Genomic DNA, 16551 nt, shown 5'->3' with positions numbered 1-16551 from the left:
TCTCTCTGACACCACACGTGTCCTAGACGACTCCTTCCTTGACCATAAAATGAACACTCTTCTCAAATTCAAGACTAGCTAGGCTCTTCGCTTGAACACCTCTTTCCAAGACTATCTCCAAATGGAAGGCAGGATCGAAAGAGTCCCCGTAGACTGTGAAGTCATCCATTAATACTCCTCATTATGCATTCCCTCAATTAGAAATCGGAGAATATGCTCAATCCTGCATCGCTGAAATGTGCCCGGAGGCATTGCAAGACCGAACGGCATGCGTCGTACGCCTAATGTCCAAATGTGCAGGTGAAGGTAGTTTTATCCTGTTCTTCAGGGTCCACGTAGATCTGAAAATACCTGTTGTACGCATCCAAAAACAAAAAAGTACTTCTTCCACAAGCCAGTCGCTCCAACATCTGATCGATGAACGTAGGGGGAAGTGGGTCTTTCCTGGTTGCGGCGTTCAACTTGCGGTAGTCTATGCACACCCGCCAACCAGTGGACTAGCCTTGTCGGTATCAGCTCATTCCTCTCATTTTGAACCACCTGAATCCCGGACTTCTTGGGAACCATGTGTACAAGCTGACCCACTCGCTATCGGGCACCGGGTAGATAATCCCTAATGACAGCAACTTTAAGATTTCCTTCAATATTTCTTCCCGCATGTTGGGATTCAACCTTCCTCTGCGAACGATGTGCTTTCGCCCCATCTTCTAGCCTAATATGATGCATGCAGACATCGGGGCTTATTCACACCAAATCTGTAAGGCTCCATCCAATTGCCTCTTTTGTTCTTGCCTAGAACGGCCAGTAGCCTTGCCTTCGTGTTCTTTCGTCGTCAGGGCTGCTGCTATGATCACCGGGTACGAGTTTTCCTTCCCTAGAAGGCATACTTCAGTGTTGCCGGCAGTTTCTTCAATTCAACCTTGTGGGGGATGTGTGTCTGCTGGTAGAGGGTTCCTTGCAGCATCCCATTCCTTTTCTAACTCTCCATCTGAAAAATCGTCTGTACTGACTGGTAGCTTAGCCATTGCGGCTCCAATAAATTCCGATTTCTGGCAGAAGTCCTTAATTGCTCCTTCTATCTCTTCGTCAGTTAACCCTTGGCTACTGATCAGATCACACCTTGCAAGCCGCTCTACACATCAGCTACAGGCAGTCCATACACATCCAATGCTTGTAGCTTTTCCTGCAATAATTCGGGTCTCAAGAAAATCTTGGACTAAGGGGTCAATTACATCAACATAGCATAGATTTTCAGAATCGATAGGCTTTTTCATGGCCTCATTGATATCAAAGGTAAACTTCTCTCATGAAAATCATTCAAAATTGTCAAAATTCATCCCTGCCATGTCCACGATTGTCTTGGTTGTTTGCAAAAAACGGTCTCTCTAGCAAAATACCACTAGACTCCCATCTTCAGACTCACTCAATCTTAATCACGTAAATGAAACAGGATAAGTAAAATCATGTACTCTCACCAACACATTTTCTAATACACCCTCAGGACTTATGCATGATCTATCAGCCAGTTTGATCAACACCCTAGTGTTTGACAACGTTACTCCCTTCAGCCGATTATAGATTGACAAAGGCATAACATTAATAGAAGCTCCCAGGTCACACATTGCATACTCGACTTTTACATCTCCTATAGTTATAGGCAAAGTAAACCTACCTGGATCGGCTCTCTTGAGTGGTAGCTTTTCCTGCACATTGCTGATGCTATCCCTTCCACCATGATCTTTCCCTCCTCCTGGGCTTTTCCCGGCTATGAACTCTTTAATGAATTTCCAAGTGGGGGTAGCTCAAACGGCCTGGAGGAATGGTATGGTAACATCCAGCTTCCCGAAAATCAACATGTAATCCACTGGGTTCTCTTTCTCTTCTTTCTTGGTCACGAAATGGTAAGGGAACGGTTTCTTTCCTTTCTCCTCTTCAACCATTCCTTCAACAGCCTTTCCGGAGTTTCCTTGGGTAACATCTGGGTTGGAGTCTCCTTCGTCGGTCCATTTTCCTTAGGCGAGTCCACCTGGGCTGCATGCCTCCGGTTTCACCGTTTCTTGCTGGTTTCTCAACTAAGAAAATGGATCCTGCATTTGGGGTAGAGGTCTGCGTAGCTCCTCTTCCGAGACAACGTTCTCAGCACCTTCATCCACTAGGTTCTCCACTGGACTTCTTCGGTTGGGGTCCTTCATAGGTTGTACCGGACCGTAATGTTACCTTGCTCACGTTTGCCTTTTCAGGTACATGGACTGTAGATGGGAGTTTCCCGGAATTCCCTTTTTCATTTCACCCATCGCCTGGCCAGTTGGGCCAACTGCCTATTCATCATATCAATATTCGTCTTATGTTCCTTCTGGGCACTCTGCATCCCCTGCATCCCCTGCACCACTTCATTGTTGGATTGCAATTCACCCTTGATACTCTGCTGTGAAGCGAGCAGTTCTCCCATCATGTCCTCCATAGATCGTCTTGACCTGTTAGGATATTGGGACTGATTTGGTCCTTGGTAATGGTTATACTGGGGGTTTGGTTGGGTTGGTAATTTTGGAAGTTTTGCTGGTTTGGTTAGGTAGGTAGTGGTTATGCTGGCCAGGAGGGTTGTACTGGTCTTGATGATATTGATTCTGGTTCTGGCTTTGGAACTGGTTTTGGTTCTGGTTTTGGTTCTGCTGATGTTGGGCCATGATTAGGCTGATTCTGGTAATTTTTGAAGTTTCTCTGGTGGGGTGTACATAGACAGGGTTTTGGTTCTGGTTTTGAGGTTGTTGTTGTTTGGGTGTTGGTTCCTTCTGACCAGTTGAACTAGTTGTTGGGATTTTATGGGCCACGGTTGAAATTTTGGTTTGGGTGAGGGTGGTATTGATTCTAACCTGGACCTTGGTTTTGATTTTGGTTCCAATCTTCCCATCGAAAATTCGGATGGTCCCTCCATGGTGCGTCCCGTTGTCTCCTCTGGATCCAATGCCCACTAGAATTGTATACCGTACCGCGGCAGCATTGACTTGCTCCATATTCTCGAAGTTATTAGGCTGATCATAGCTCGGTCCTTGGTTTCCCTGTTCCGCACCTTGTAGTTCCCAGCTGGAGAAGTTGGTGGTGCGTTCTTCTCTCGCGCTCAGGAGTGTCTTCTTCAATTCGTCAATCTTCAAATCCATCTTCCCATCTCCGCTCTATCTTATGCTCCTGGTCAGTAGACAAGGCACTCGCAATCTTCTCTACTGTAACCTTCTCTTGAATTGTCGTACTCCTTTCTTTGCGCTCAAGAGTTTCCCTAAACAATGACAGAGAGGTAGTTGTGACTTAGACGGATAGCCCTAAACAATGACAGAATAGCTTCTCTAGCTTCGAGGCCCAGACGCAGTTACTATCATCCCATACGGAGATACAAATGAAACATAACGAGGATGCTAGGACATCAGTCTACGCGGTGCGAGAGATAGTGTCCCTGATAGACAGAGAGGTAATCCTGCAGAGGCAAAGGGCTCCCCAGCACGCAGCCCAAGGGGCAGACGATTCCCACCCCGGAACAGCTGACTCCAGAAGGGATCAGCCAAGGAGATGAACCCCCCCCCATTGACCAAGTAATTTTAGTTTTTTGTTTTAATTCTTGTATACATGTGTTTTTCGTGTCTTCTTCACACTTAGCCCGATGCCTAGTCTAAGTGTAAGAAGTTTGTGTCTTGTTTGTATGTTTTCTCCCCTTAGCCCGATGCTCGGTCTAAGTGTGAGAACTTTTTGTTTGATAATAGGGTTTTTAGGTTTTTAGAGTGTTTGTTGTAGCAGCAGCACTTACTACTCTTTTCCACTTTATCAGGCTAGCTTGAGGGCAAGCTAAGATAAAGTGAGAGAAGGGGAGTATTTGGACATAAGAATGATTTAACTTATCTATGTTTACCTGTTAAATCATCCGAGTCAATTAAACGAATCATGTCGAATCATAACTTGATCAGTTGATGGGTCAGTTGGTAGGATAGTGAGTCATTTGAGCGAAGCATGTTGAATCAGTCCTTATGTGCTTGTCCAAGTTGTCCTAGGAAACCATGAATGAGCTGGCAAAATAGAAGGCATAACTCCTTAGTGAGAGTGAATGAAGAAGAAAAATGCATGTTGAATTGTGAGACCCTTCTTTCTAAAAGTAAGTTGAAGTCAGTCTGGACGAAGTAAGAACGATGGATGGGCCCAGATTTTTAGCCAACTGTGAAGCCCTCTAAAAGTGAGTTATAAGATAGTAAACACTTTCTACTGAAATAAAAAAATATAGAGTGGCTGCCACTTGATGCTGAAAGGGAAATGACATAGGCTAATGAGGACTAAAGGCAATAGGAAATAACCAGTTGGACCTCTTTCTTTTTGAACTAGAAGAACCCGCCTCGTTGTAAAGGTACCCCCTAGTTACCCAATTTGAGCCTAAATTATGAATTCACCTTCTATTGAACCCATGAACCTCCATGCCATGTGAATAACGGGGTAGAATAGAGTAGCCAGCCAATTGGGGTAGAAGGGATAAGAAGAAAGAAAAAAGAGAAAAGGGCAGGCACTTATAACCTGACCCAGAAAAAGAGAGAAATAGTAAAATAAAGGGCAGGAAAAAAAATAACCTGACCCCCAAAAAAATCTAGTTTAGGCAGGGCAGAAAATAATGTAACCTGACCCTGCGGTAGAAAAGTTAGATGAATAAGGCCAAAATGGCCAAGGGATGTTGTCCATTTTGGGAAGTCTAAAAGTCTAATAGGGAGGGCTGCTCCCAATTTTGTTCCTGAGTTCACATGTCCTTCGTTGTTTTCTTCGAGTTTTCTTATGACTTAGGACCTTAGGACCTTGCCTATCTACATCACAAACCCCTGGCCCCCGTACAACCTTAATAAAAGAACCTTAAGAAACTAATCTGTGCCTATGGAACTCAAGCATCAGTGGTATGGCAAAATGAATGAGAGAATGGTCCTAACATCTTTGGTAAGAAATGCATGACCGAGTGAATCTAACAGTTGGCTAGAATAGGGGCTATCTTTGATGAACTAATAGGCTGATCAGACTGAACTAAAGGGAAGGAGGAATTTGAGACTGCAAAATATTTGGAATGACCTTAAGCTTGTGGGGAATATTGGCAGAAGTTGAGCCAGTTTCAAACATGGAGATGTAATTGTTTGATTAAGTGTTGCTTTTGAGTCAGTGAGTCTGTTTAGTTTTTAAGAGTCGGTCAGGGACCCATGCATGTAACTTGCCCTTTTCTTTTTGTTCTCTCATACTTGAGGACAAACATGGTTTAAGTGTGAGCAGTTTGATAGGGCTCGTTATAAGCATGGTTTTGTACGGTTTATTACACTAACATGGCTGATAATATGCGAAAAGAGTGGTGAATTTGAGTGTGCAGGGGGGCTATAAAGTGTAAAAAGCGGAAAGTGCAGGATCAACTTGATCAACTCAGAAAAGGAGCAAAAAATGGCCATAAAAGAAGCCAAGTTGATCAGTTGCGTGTGAACAGTGAAGCATGCCCAACCGACAAGTTGATCAAGTGGAGTTTAACACATGAAGTGATGAGTCATAGGAGAGAGAAGAAAAGATGGCATCTCAAGGGTATAAATGTCAAGATAGGATGGGTTTACCCTAGAGATTTGGGTCCAACATCATCCTATAAATACGAAGAGAGTGCACACAAGAAGGGAGTTCGATACTATCATCACCTTCAGTCACCTTATTTTCACCTTACTTTCTTAGCATAGAGTAAGGAGTTAGTAGCAGGAGTCACCGTTCTCACCTCTGTTTTCATCTCTTCTTCCTCGTCAAGGAAGGAAGGACCTGGATCTACGTAGAAGTCTTCGTAGTTGGAGTTTTTGTTGCACCCCGAGGGGTTAAAACAATTCTATTCTGTTTTTAGTTCATTGTTTCCGTAGCTTAGTTTTTTAATGTTTTCCTTCCAGTTGCTACTCTAGTTTCCTTTCCATCATTAATCGTTTCTTGAATCCTTGTTTAGAATTCTGTTTTAGTTACGTTTACCGAAGATCGTTTATGAAATGGAGTTTTTAGTTCAAGTTGTGTTGGATCTGATGTTTTCTGTTTTGATTGCTTTCGTTTGCTTTAGTTCCGCCTTGTTTATATTTTCTCATAGGTAGATTTACATTTTAGTTCGTCAACTTGCATGAGAATAGGATAGATACTTTAGATCTGCTTTTCTTTACGTCGATTTCATATGGATCTGAGTTTGATTTGCCTGATTTCTGTTTTTATGCTTGTTTTTCTATTTAGTTCTGATTCCATTGTTTTTATTTAGCTGCTTAGCGAAGAAGAAGGTAGTAGTTTGTTAGGATTGCAGTCCCCTGTCACGTTTTTGATGTTTACAGCTTTTTAGGTAATGCGCTTATTTTGTGTCAGTGGTCCCAAGTTGCTTTTTACCTTTCCGTTCTTAGCTTAGTTGATCAAGTTACCTTTCCTCAGTTATGATGTCTCTAGTCTAGCTTGATCAGTTTAGTTTAGTTAGTTGATCAGTTTCCTTTCCCTTAGTTTAAACTTAACCCACTAAAAAGCGTGGCTGCAGCCAAACCTCCCAAATGTCTCAATCCCAACTCCACTCGCATTTGTAATTTGTCTCAAAAGTGTGACCCTTACTTCCCTTTACTAATCTATAATATTGTGGGTTAAGGTCTTGAAAGCCCTGAATCTCTCCGTTCACACACCCAGCGAACAGTAGTTCTCATCCAGCTTGAATCGTCTATTGTCCTGACCAGATTAAGTTGCGCATGCTCTACATGTTTTAATTTACATGTGAACTTTGAGTACTTCAGTTTAAAGAAGTTTCAAATGGCGCCGGGGATGGATAGCGTTATATGTGCTTGTGTTTGAGATATTTGGTATACATATTTTGTGGTCTTTTGGTGGTTTGACGACAGATTTTTGAACTTTAGTTGAGCTTTCCTTCAATGTGCCATGGGGGGTGGTACACTATTGACACATTTTCCAATGATAAACTGAACCACTTGGTTCTTAAATTCTGAGGAGTACTCTGTTCTAGCCATTTCATGAGAGTTAAACTAGTTGGTGTAGAGTTGGAGTAAACCCCAATCTTTCAAATGGCGTTATATGTGCTTGTGTTTGAGATATTTGGTATACATATTTTTAAAACCCATCTTTCAAATGGCGCAACTTCAGTTTAAAGAAGTTCTAGGGGAAAACCCATCTTTCAAATGGCGCCGGGGATGGATGGCGTTATATGTACTTGTATTTGAGATATTTGGTATACACATTTTTAATCTTGTTATTTTCTTTTTCTTTTTCAGTTTATGAACATAGGCCTGAACTTTAGGCACTGGAATAATACAAACCGACTGGAGAGATACAGAATCCAACTGGAGGATCCGAGAAGCAACCAACCCGGTCGTTACTAGATCTGGACTGAACACGGGAGGGCTGATAAGGCTCGTTTCATGCATTGGTTTTTGGTGATATTACATGCTTTTTTTGGGGAGATAATGCGCAAATTTGAGATTAAGTGTGCACATATTGCTGGTTCAAGTAGATGCTGCAAATTGACCGAGCAAATGCAAAATGAGCAGAAAAGGAGTAAAAAGTGTCAAAAATCCGCTAGATCAAAGAGAATGATAAGGAGAACAGGTGCGTAAAAAAAACTGCCGGACCTAGGAAAGCACACAAATTACCCGGGGAGGGGGGGAAATGGAGCAGAAAAAAGTGAAGAAATGAGCAGATTCAAAAGATCCTATTTTAAGGATACAAACATCAAATCATGAAGAGCATACCCTAGGGATTCGAGCTTGAAGCCTCCCTATATAAAGGGACCAACATGAATGAAGAAGGGAGCGCTTAACGCTATGGTAGTTAGGTAGGAAGTTCTCGTTAGCGCTTAACGCTAACCATTCTCGTAGTTTAGGTAGGAAACTCTTATAGGCGCTTACCGCCGCTGCTTTTGTCACGACCGCCTCTAGGGTAATAAATGCGGGCGATCGTAATTAAAAGGACTTAAATGACAGACATAGAAGACTAGGGTTTTCAACAAGAGTTTGACCAAGAATTTAAGTTTAATAAATAAAACGACCAAAAGTATTTATGTTCAACAAGTAAATGACTAAGGGTTTAACATTTATTCAAAAAGAGTAACGAGTTTGCAAATATCCCAAATAAAACAGTTTAGAATTTAATAAAAAGTATATGTAAAGAAAACATCACAGCGGAAGCATCCAAGAGAAGAGTGACGTCATGTGTGAAGACACAACGACACTCGGAGTTTCAAAACGACCATAGTTTATTATTAATTCCTGCTCAACACCACCAACCGCTCGTCGCCGCTCAACCTGCACATAGTGAAAACATATGCAGGGCTGAGTACTATAAAAATAACACTCAGTGGCTCATGCTGAAAACATTTTAAATAAAAGTATATGTTATCATGTCATCCGTAAGTAACCATCGGGGTTTTACTTTAGAAATGCCCGAGGCACCCAAAATATTTTCCATTGTTCAAAATAGCGACTGCGCAGTCATTTTCACATAGATGTCAACCATATCTGCCAATACATGACAAGGAATGCGGCCGCAAACCAGGTCACTAGACCGGCCAGCCCGTACGCTAGCACACAGTCTACCATAGGTGTACACTAATCCAAGTAGGGTTTGCAGCCCTACGAGGACCCGAATTCGATTTATACAATAGTGGCAAAAGCCACATCAGATAGGCACGTAAAAACAAACCAAGGCATGATAATCATAGTTATTTCCATCGATAAAACATTAGGACATAGTCCTTATTTAAAAGAGAGCCCACCTCGACCGTTTAAAATCTCAAGTACTCTACTGCTTTCCCTTTGATATCACGCTTAGCGCACGAATTTTCACCTTTAGATAATGTATTCCCAATCAGTCACCAACATGGACTTAAAATTTATGCATGTCCCTAACTTTCCCTTTTTCCCATCAACATATGGAATTCACATCATAGCATACCTCTTTGCATATCACATCACTCCATCACATATATAATTCATGTATGTCATTCATAACATAATAATATAGTTGTTTTTGTAAAGGTAGAAATCTGGCAGAACTGCGCAACTATTTTGTATAAATCATTAAAAGTTCACCCGACTTCTGTTGGGGCTAAAACTTTACCACGATACAGTAGACTCATCAAATAACTTCCAGTTTAAATTTCATGTCAAATTACCCCTTTTTGGTCGGTCAAATCAACAACGTAACCTACTGGTCGAGAAAGCATTTTATGGCAGAATTGCGCAGTCAACTTTAAAAATTCACCAAAAATTCATCTTTTATCCAAAAGGGTTGAAATTCACACACAACACAGAATACATCATGAAGTTCACTCAGGAAAAAGAATCGATCAAATCGGATTTTATTTGTTCGGTCAAATACTTGTCGGAATATACTGTCCGAACTCACAGTTTTTTTTCAGGCCTTTAAAAAGATTCGAATTAGGGTTTATCCCTATTTATTCAAAATCAACATTTTCATGGTTTTAACACACAAACATGCTCAAAAGAGTCCTTGTACTCATGCTTTCGTAACATCACATATCATTCATCATAGATTCATTAAATCATCAAACAATTTCATTCAAAACGCAATCACACATACAAAAGCAAATTCCCACCGATTAACCCTTGGATTTGAATTCCCTACGCTCTCTACATGCATGAGGGAGTCAAAGAATGTTTAGATGGAGATGAATGAAGAATAGGGTCTGATTTTTTACCTTTCTTGGACGAAACAATCGGTAGGAACGAATTAAAGTCTCGATTCTTCAACAATCTCTTGGAAATTCGAAAGGATCTTGAGTAGAGTGGAAGAACAAGTGGGAGAGGAGATGAAAAAGAGAGAATGGCGTGAGGGAGAGGGAGGAGGCGTGTGAGTGTGGTGGCTAGGGTTAGGAGTCTTTTATTTATAGAGTTTAGGGAATAGAATAAACCACCATTAATTCAAAGATTTGGGTAATTAATTTGAGAGGGATTTGGGGAGATTTGATGGGGAGAGTGGCGTGAGTTTGGGGAAGAAATAAGGAGGATTTTAGAAATTTAGGGCTATTTAATTAGCCTCTAATTTAATTTGGGTATCTTCACGGAGCAGAATAAAATAATACGGAGCAGAAAAATAAATAAAAAATCCTCCCACAAATATAGGAAATAGGCATGTATTATTCCCCCTAAATAAGGAATAATTTCAAATCTTTAATAAAATAAGATAAGGCAAGATTTGCTAGGATATTCCAATTAAAGCATAGAAAGAAATAATTAAGGGATCAAAATAAATATGAATAATTTCCTTCTCCCACAAATTAGGAGATTTCGAAATCTCCCTAAGGAAAATAGTAGGGGCCGATTTTTATCAAGAAGGAAATAAGGTAATTAGGCTTTAGGATTTAATTTGGATAATTATCCCAAAGCAAATAATTAAATCCAAGAAATAAAATTCCTCTCCAATAATTGGTAGTGGTCGAAATTTCCACAATAAAAAGAGCAAGGTAATTATTTATGATCCTAAGTAAAATCTCACTCTCCTTGGAATATAATTCACCGCAATATATATTATCCCCCATCAATTAATTTAAGCCACGTCATAAAAATCAACGAAATTGACTCGGTCAAATCAAATTAGGTCACCAATTCAAACACGTTGCAATTCATCAATTAATTCGACAATAAAAGAAAGTAAATGTAATCGTCTTAGGGTTCGAAAAGTGGGGCGTCACATCCTACCACCCTTAAAAGAAATTTCGTCCCGAAATTTGGTACTCTCATGGGAAGAGTTCTGGGTATAACTCCATCATCTTTTCCTCGAGCTCCCACGTGGCTTCTTCATGCCCGTGGTTTCTCCAATGTACTTTCACGTAAGCAACTGGTTTATTTCTCACATTTTGGACCTTTCGGTCTAATATCGCTTGGGGTCTCTATTCGTAGCTCAAGTCCGGGTTCAACGCGACTTCCTTGTAGTGAATCACGTGCTTCGGGTCAAACACATATTTCCGCAATTGCGACACATGAAAGACGTTGTACACGTTCCCAAGGCTTGGGGGTAGCGCCAAACGGTATGCAACAGGGCCCACTCCTTCGAGGATTTCATAAGGCCCAATAAATCGCGTCTTCAACTTTCCCTTGACACCAAAACGCGTTATCCCCTTTTGACGGGGATACTTTGAGAAAAACCTTGTCGCCAGCTTGAAATTGTAAGTCGGTTCGTCGTACATCCGCGTATGACTTCTGTCTGTCTTGAGCTTCCTTTATCTTCTCGCGAATTTTTCGGACGATTCTAACCATCTCTTCAACTGCATCGGGGCCAAGTACTCTTCTCTCGCCAACTTAGTCCCAGTAGAGCGGGGATCTACACTTCCTCCCGTACAAGGCTTCGTACGGCGCCATGTTAATCGTTACCTGGAAGCTGTTGTTGTAGGCGAATTTGATCAGTGGTAGTGCGGACTCCCAACTTCCTCCTCGGTCCAACACCGCGGCTCTCAACATATCCTCGAGAGTTTGGATCGTTCTTTCGGATTGCCCGTCTGTCTGCGGGTGAAAAGCGGTGCTAAAATTCAAACGAGTTCCTAGCTCACGTTGTAGGCTGATCCAAAATCTTGATGTGAATTTCGGGTCACGGTCAGACGTGATCGTCACTGGGACTCCATGCAGTCGCACTATTTCCTTTATATACACTTGAGCTAGCTTGTTTGATCCATAGGTTATGGGTATCGGTATGAAGTGTGCACTCTTGGTGAGTCGGTCTATAATTACCCATATGGAAGTATTCCCTCTTTGCGTCTTTGGCAATGTTGTCACAAAGTCCATGGCAATGTGTTCCCATTTCCACTCGGGGATTTCTAGTGGTTGCAACTTTCCATACGGTCGTTGATAGAGAGCCTTCACCTGTTGGCAGGCTAAGCAGCGCTCCACGAATGTCGCTATATCCCTCTTCATACCGTTCCACCAAAAGGACTTCTTCAAGTCTTGGTACATTTTCGTACTTCCTGGGTGGGCGGTGTAAGGAGTCTCATGTGCTTCGCTCATCACTTCGTTTTTGAGCTCCTCATTGTCCGGAATGCATAGTCTTCCTTTGAAGGTAAGAGCGTTGTCACCTTCTTCACTAAAGTTTCCAGATTCGCCGGTTCGCACCTCTACACGTATTTCCTCTAGTTTCGCATCCATCCGTTGTGCTTCAACAATTCTCGACCTTAGATCAGGTTCAACAACTAAAGTGGCAATTCGCGCTTCCACCGTTTCAGGTGCTCTCACTACCTCCAAACGCATCTTACTAAACTCGCGGACCAGGCTTTCTCGTTGGTGAGAAAGGTGGCCAGTTGGGAATGACATTTCCGGCTCAAGGCATCTGCCACTACATTTTTCTTGCTAGGGTGGTAATTGATGCCACAATCGTAGTCTTTCACCAATTTGAGTCATCTTCGTTGTCGCATGTTTAGATCCTTTTGCTCGAAGAAATATTTCAGGCTTTTGTGGTCCGTAAATATCTCACATCGAACTCCGTAGAGATGATGTCTCCAAGGCGTGTACCACTGCTGCTAACTCCAAATCGTGGGTTGGATAGTTCAACTCGTGCGGCCTCAATTGTCGGGATGCGTAAGCAATCACCTTGTTGTTTTGCATCAAAACACATCCAAGTCCCACCTTCGAAGATTCCGTGTATACCACGTAGTTCACTCCAGGTTCTGGCACAGCTAAGATCGGTGCACTAGTTAGCTTTTCCTTCAAGAGTTGAAAACTTGCCTCGCACTCGGAAGTCCAATTGACTTTCACCCCCTTCTTGAGTTGTTGTGTCATGGGTCTTGCTATCTTGGAGAACCCTTCTATAAACCTTCGATAGTATCCTGCCAAACCTAGGAAACTTTGAATCTCATTTGGTGTTGAAGGTGCTTTCCACTGTTGCAACCGCCTCAACCTTAGCAGGATCTACTCGAATTCCTCCTGCCGACACGATGTGACCAAGGAAATTTACTTCCTTAAGCCAAAACTCACACTTACTGAATTTGGCGTACAACTTCTCGCTCCTCAAAGTCTCCAAGGTGATTCGCAGATGTTCCTCGTGCTCCTTCTCATTCTTCGAGTAAACTAGTACGTCATCTATGAACATCAAAACGAACTTATCCAAGTGCTGATGAAACACTCGATTTATCAAGTCCATGAATATCGCAGGTGTGTTCGTCAAACCAAACGGCATCACGACAAATTCATAGTGACCATATCTCGTTCGAAAGGCCGTCTTTTATATATCTTCTCATCGGACTCTCAACTTATGATATCCGGACCTTAAGTCCATCTTCGAGAATACACCGGCTCCTCGAAGTTGATTGAATAGGTCATCTATCCTTGGCAGTGGATATTTGTTCTTGAGAGTCATCTTGTTCAGCTACCGATAATCGATACACATTCTCATCGATCCGTCCTTCTTCTTTACAAAAAGCACAGGCGCGCCCCACGGTGAAACACTGGGTCTAATGAAACCCAGGTCCATAAGCTCTTGGAGCTGTATCTTGAGTTCTTCTAACTCTTTAGGCGCCATTCTATATGGTGCCTTGGACACAGGTGCCGACCCTGGTGCTAGGTCGATTGTGAACTCCAATTGTCGATCTGGTGGTGGTCCAGGCAATGCTTCGGGAAAAACGTCCGGAAATTCCCGTACGACGGCTACGTCTTCCATTTTCCTTTCTCTTTTCTCCTCTCCTTGTAGATAGACGAGATAAGCAGGATGTCATTTCCTCACCATCGTACTAGCTTGAAGCGCAGAGATGATAGAGATTCGCTGGTTCATCGAGATTCCATGGTACACGATGGGTTCCTTTCCCGGGGTTTGTAGAGATATCTGTCTCTCCTTACAACGAATCGTCACAAAGTTTGAGGTTAACCAATCCATTCCTAAAATTACGTCGATGTCCCCGATCACCATAACTTGCAGATCAAGAGCGACTATCTTAAGGCCTCCCATAACAATTTCTACGTTCGGGCATGTTCGTGAGATTTCTATTGTCCCACCCACTGGTGAAGACACTACCATCTTATGTTCAGATTTGCTAACAGGCAAGCTCAAAGTATCCACACACAAATCAGATATGAATGAATGTGATGCGCCCGTATCAAACAACACAACGATAGGAGTGTCGAGGATTTTGCCCATACCTGCCAGGTTTCCGTTTTCTTGATTCCCTTGTTCGATCTTGGGTTGTTTCCGACTCAAGGCATATGCTCTAGCCTGAGAGGGAAGTCTTTGGCGGTAGGGCTGCTGCTGTCGCGGAGGTTGGTCGCGATTTCCCCTTGATTCTATTTGCGGCGCCCTTGGCTGCATGCGGGGTCCTTGAGTGTTCTGCCTCGACTCTGTTGCCACCCTCTTACTAGGACACTCTCTAGAGAAGTGGCCGCTTCCCCCCACAGTTAAAGCACTTAGCGGTACTCTGGATTCTACACTCTCCAAAGTGATACTTGGAGCACACGTTGCATTGGGGTGGCTTGGGTCGGAAGTCGCCTCTCTGGTTAGATGAGTTTTGACCTCTCCCATACTGCGGTTGGTTCGAGGTGTGCTGATACCTCTTGTTGTCATATGGGATTTTGTTTCCCTCCCACTTCCTCTTCTCTCGGGAGTGGTGTGGTCGAGGTGGTGCCAAAGCGGTGTTATCCTTCACCCTCTCCTGGGGCATAGCTGCCTCAATGTCTAGTGCAAGGGCCAAAGCATCCGCGTAGGGTAGTTTCCCACGACTAGCCAACGACATTCTTATCTCAGGCCTTAGTCCTCCACGGAACTTTTCGGCCAGCTTTTCATCGGTATCGGCTTGATCAGGTGCATATCGAGTCATGCTGCTGAGCGCACGATCCTACTCGGTCACAGTCATGCGCCCTTGGGTTAGGTTGTAGAATTCAGACGCCTTCGCCTTCCGATAGCTTTTGGGTACATACTTATCGTATATCTCTGTCTTGAAACCCTCCCAAGTGATTCCCGCTGCTTGCTCTCGGGGCATTGTCTTCATCCGTGTGTCCCACCAAAAGTCGGCAGCCTCGGTTAGCTGGTAGGTCACAAAAGTCATTCGTTCTCTATCGTTGCACCCCAAGATTGCGAAAATGCGCTCTAATGAGCGTATCCAAGATTCGGCCGTGGCTGGCTCCCCCATTCCATCAAAGACGGGAGGTTTCTGACTTAAGAACAACTTTACGATCTCACGGTCAACCGGAGGTGGAGAAGGTGGTGGTGGAGGGACGGGTTGTGTCACACTTCCTTCTACCGTCTGAGGGGTAGGTTCCGGGTTCTCACGTCTTACATTGCGTCTTGGCGGCATCACAAGAATTATTATTATGCATTTATTCGGAATCCCAAGAATAGTTGTGTGGTTTTGGTGGAATGGAATCAAGGGACAATTACATCATAGAATAACAGGGAGCTTTTGTAAGACAAGGTATCGAAATACAACTGCACAAATGATAGTAAGGGAGCAATCATGGATCGGTATAGCAAGAGGCAATTGCATCACAAGATCGCAAAAGAGTGATTGGTCAACAAGATAGTAAAGGATATGAGACAATTTGTACAATAGAGTGGAAATCATAGGTATTCAAGAGAATGGTAAAAGACAGCGATAGTAGGATATGATTGTGCAATAGGACAACAAAAGACAGTTGTATAATGAGATGGTTAGGATGATTTCAAATTATGGCAAGAAACAATTGTACAATCGAGTAGCAAAGATAGTGTGTCAAAGATAATTGTGCAATTAGGAAAGGGACGATTACAATGTAGTATAGCAAAAGGTAATTGCACAGTTGAATAATAAGAAATGGTATCGAGTTATTGCACAATAGAATAGCAAAAGACAAGAATTTCCATAGAATTATCAAACGTTGCCTCCAAGAGGTCTTAGTTCCATCATCACGAAAACAAGAGGGTAAAACAACATGGAAAGAGAAAAACTAGAGTCAAGCAAAAAGGTAAAGTATCAAAAACGTGGGAAATCAAAATAAAAAGTTCTAGAACCATTGTGTCTAATCCTGTCCACCCTCATCCTGTTTCTTTTCGTTTCTCCAACACCTTCCTCATTTGGGTCCTCCTCCTCCTCGGGATCCTCCTCCTCACTTTCCTCCTCGGCACCCACGGGTGGAGGGGTCATCCCGAGCATCCCATCGACCTCTCTGTCGATTCTTAGAGGGGCTGAAACATGCATCCCGAGTCTCATTCTCTTAGGAATACGGGAGACATGTGGCTCCCTGTCGCAGCGACGATTCCTCCGCATGCGGGCTTGTATCGGCGGATAGATATGTGGAGGTGGAGCACGTGGCGGTCCGTCAAAAGTAGCTGTCATAGCCGGAAGTAGCACCTCTATAAGGCCAACCAAATCACCCCGTGCGGTGTATTCGGGCGGGCTATACCATATGAAAGACCAAGATGCCTGAGCGGTCCACTCGTCCCAAGGCGGTGGTAAAGTGTGGATGAGCTTTTGGATTCCCTCGTGATGGGTGGCTCCCTCATACGCGTAAGCGTTCATCCACTTATCATAAAACCCGGTGACATAGGACATAAGGAAAAGCTTCCCATCCCACTGGTAGTCTCGGT

This window comes from Salvia splendens, chromosome 7 (genome assembly GCF_004379255.2).
Source record: "Salvia splendens isolate huo1 chromosome 7, SspV2, whole genome shotgun sequence".
In the NCBI taxonomy this organism is placed as follows: Eukaryota; Viridiplantae; Streptophyta; class Magnoliopsida; order Lamiales; family Lamiaceae; genus Salvia; species Salvia splendens.
The sequence above is the reverse complement of the archived record's forward strand: the minus strand, read 5'-3'. Positions refer to the sequence as shown.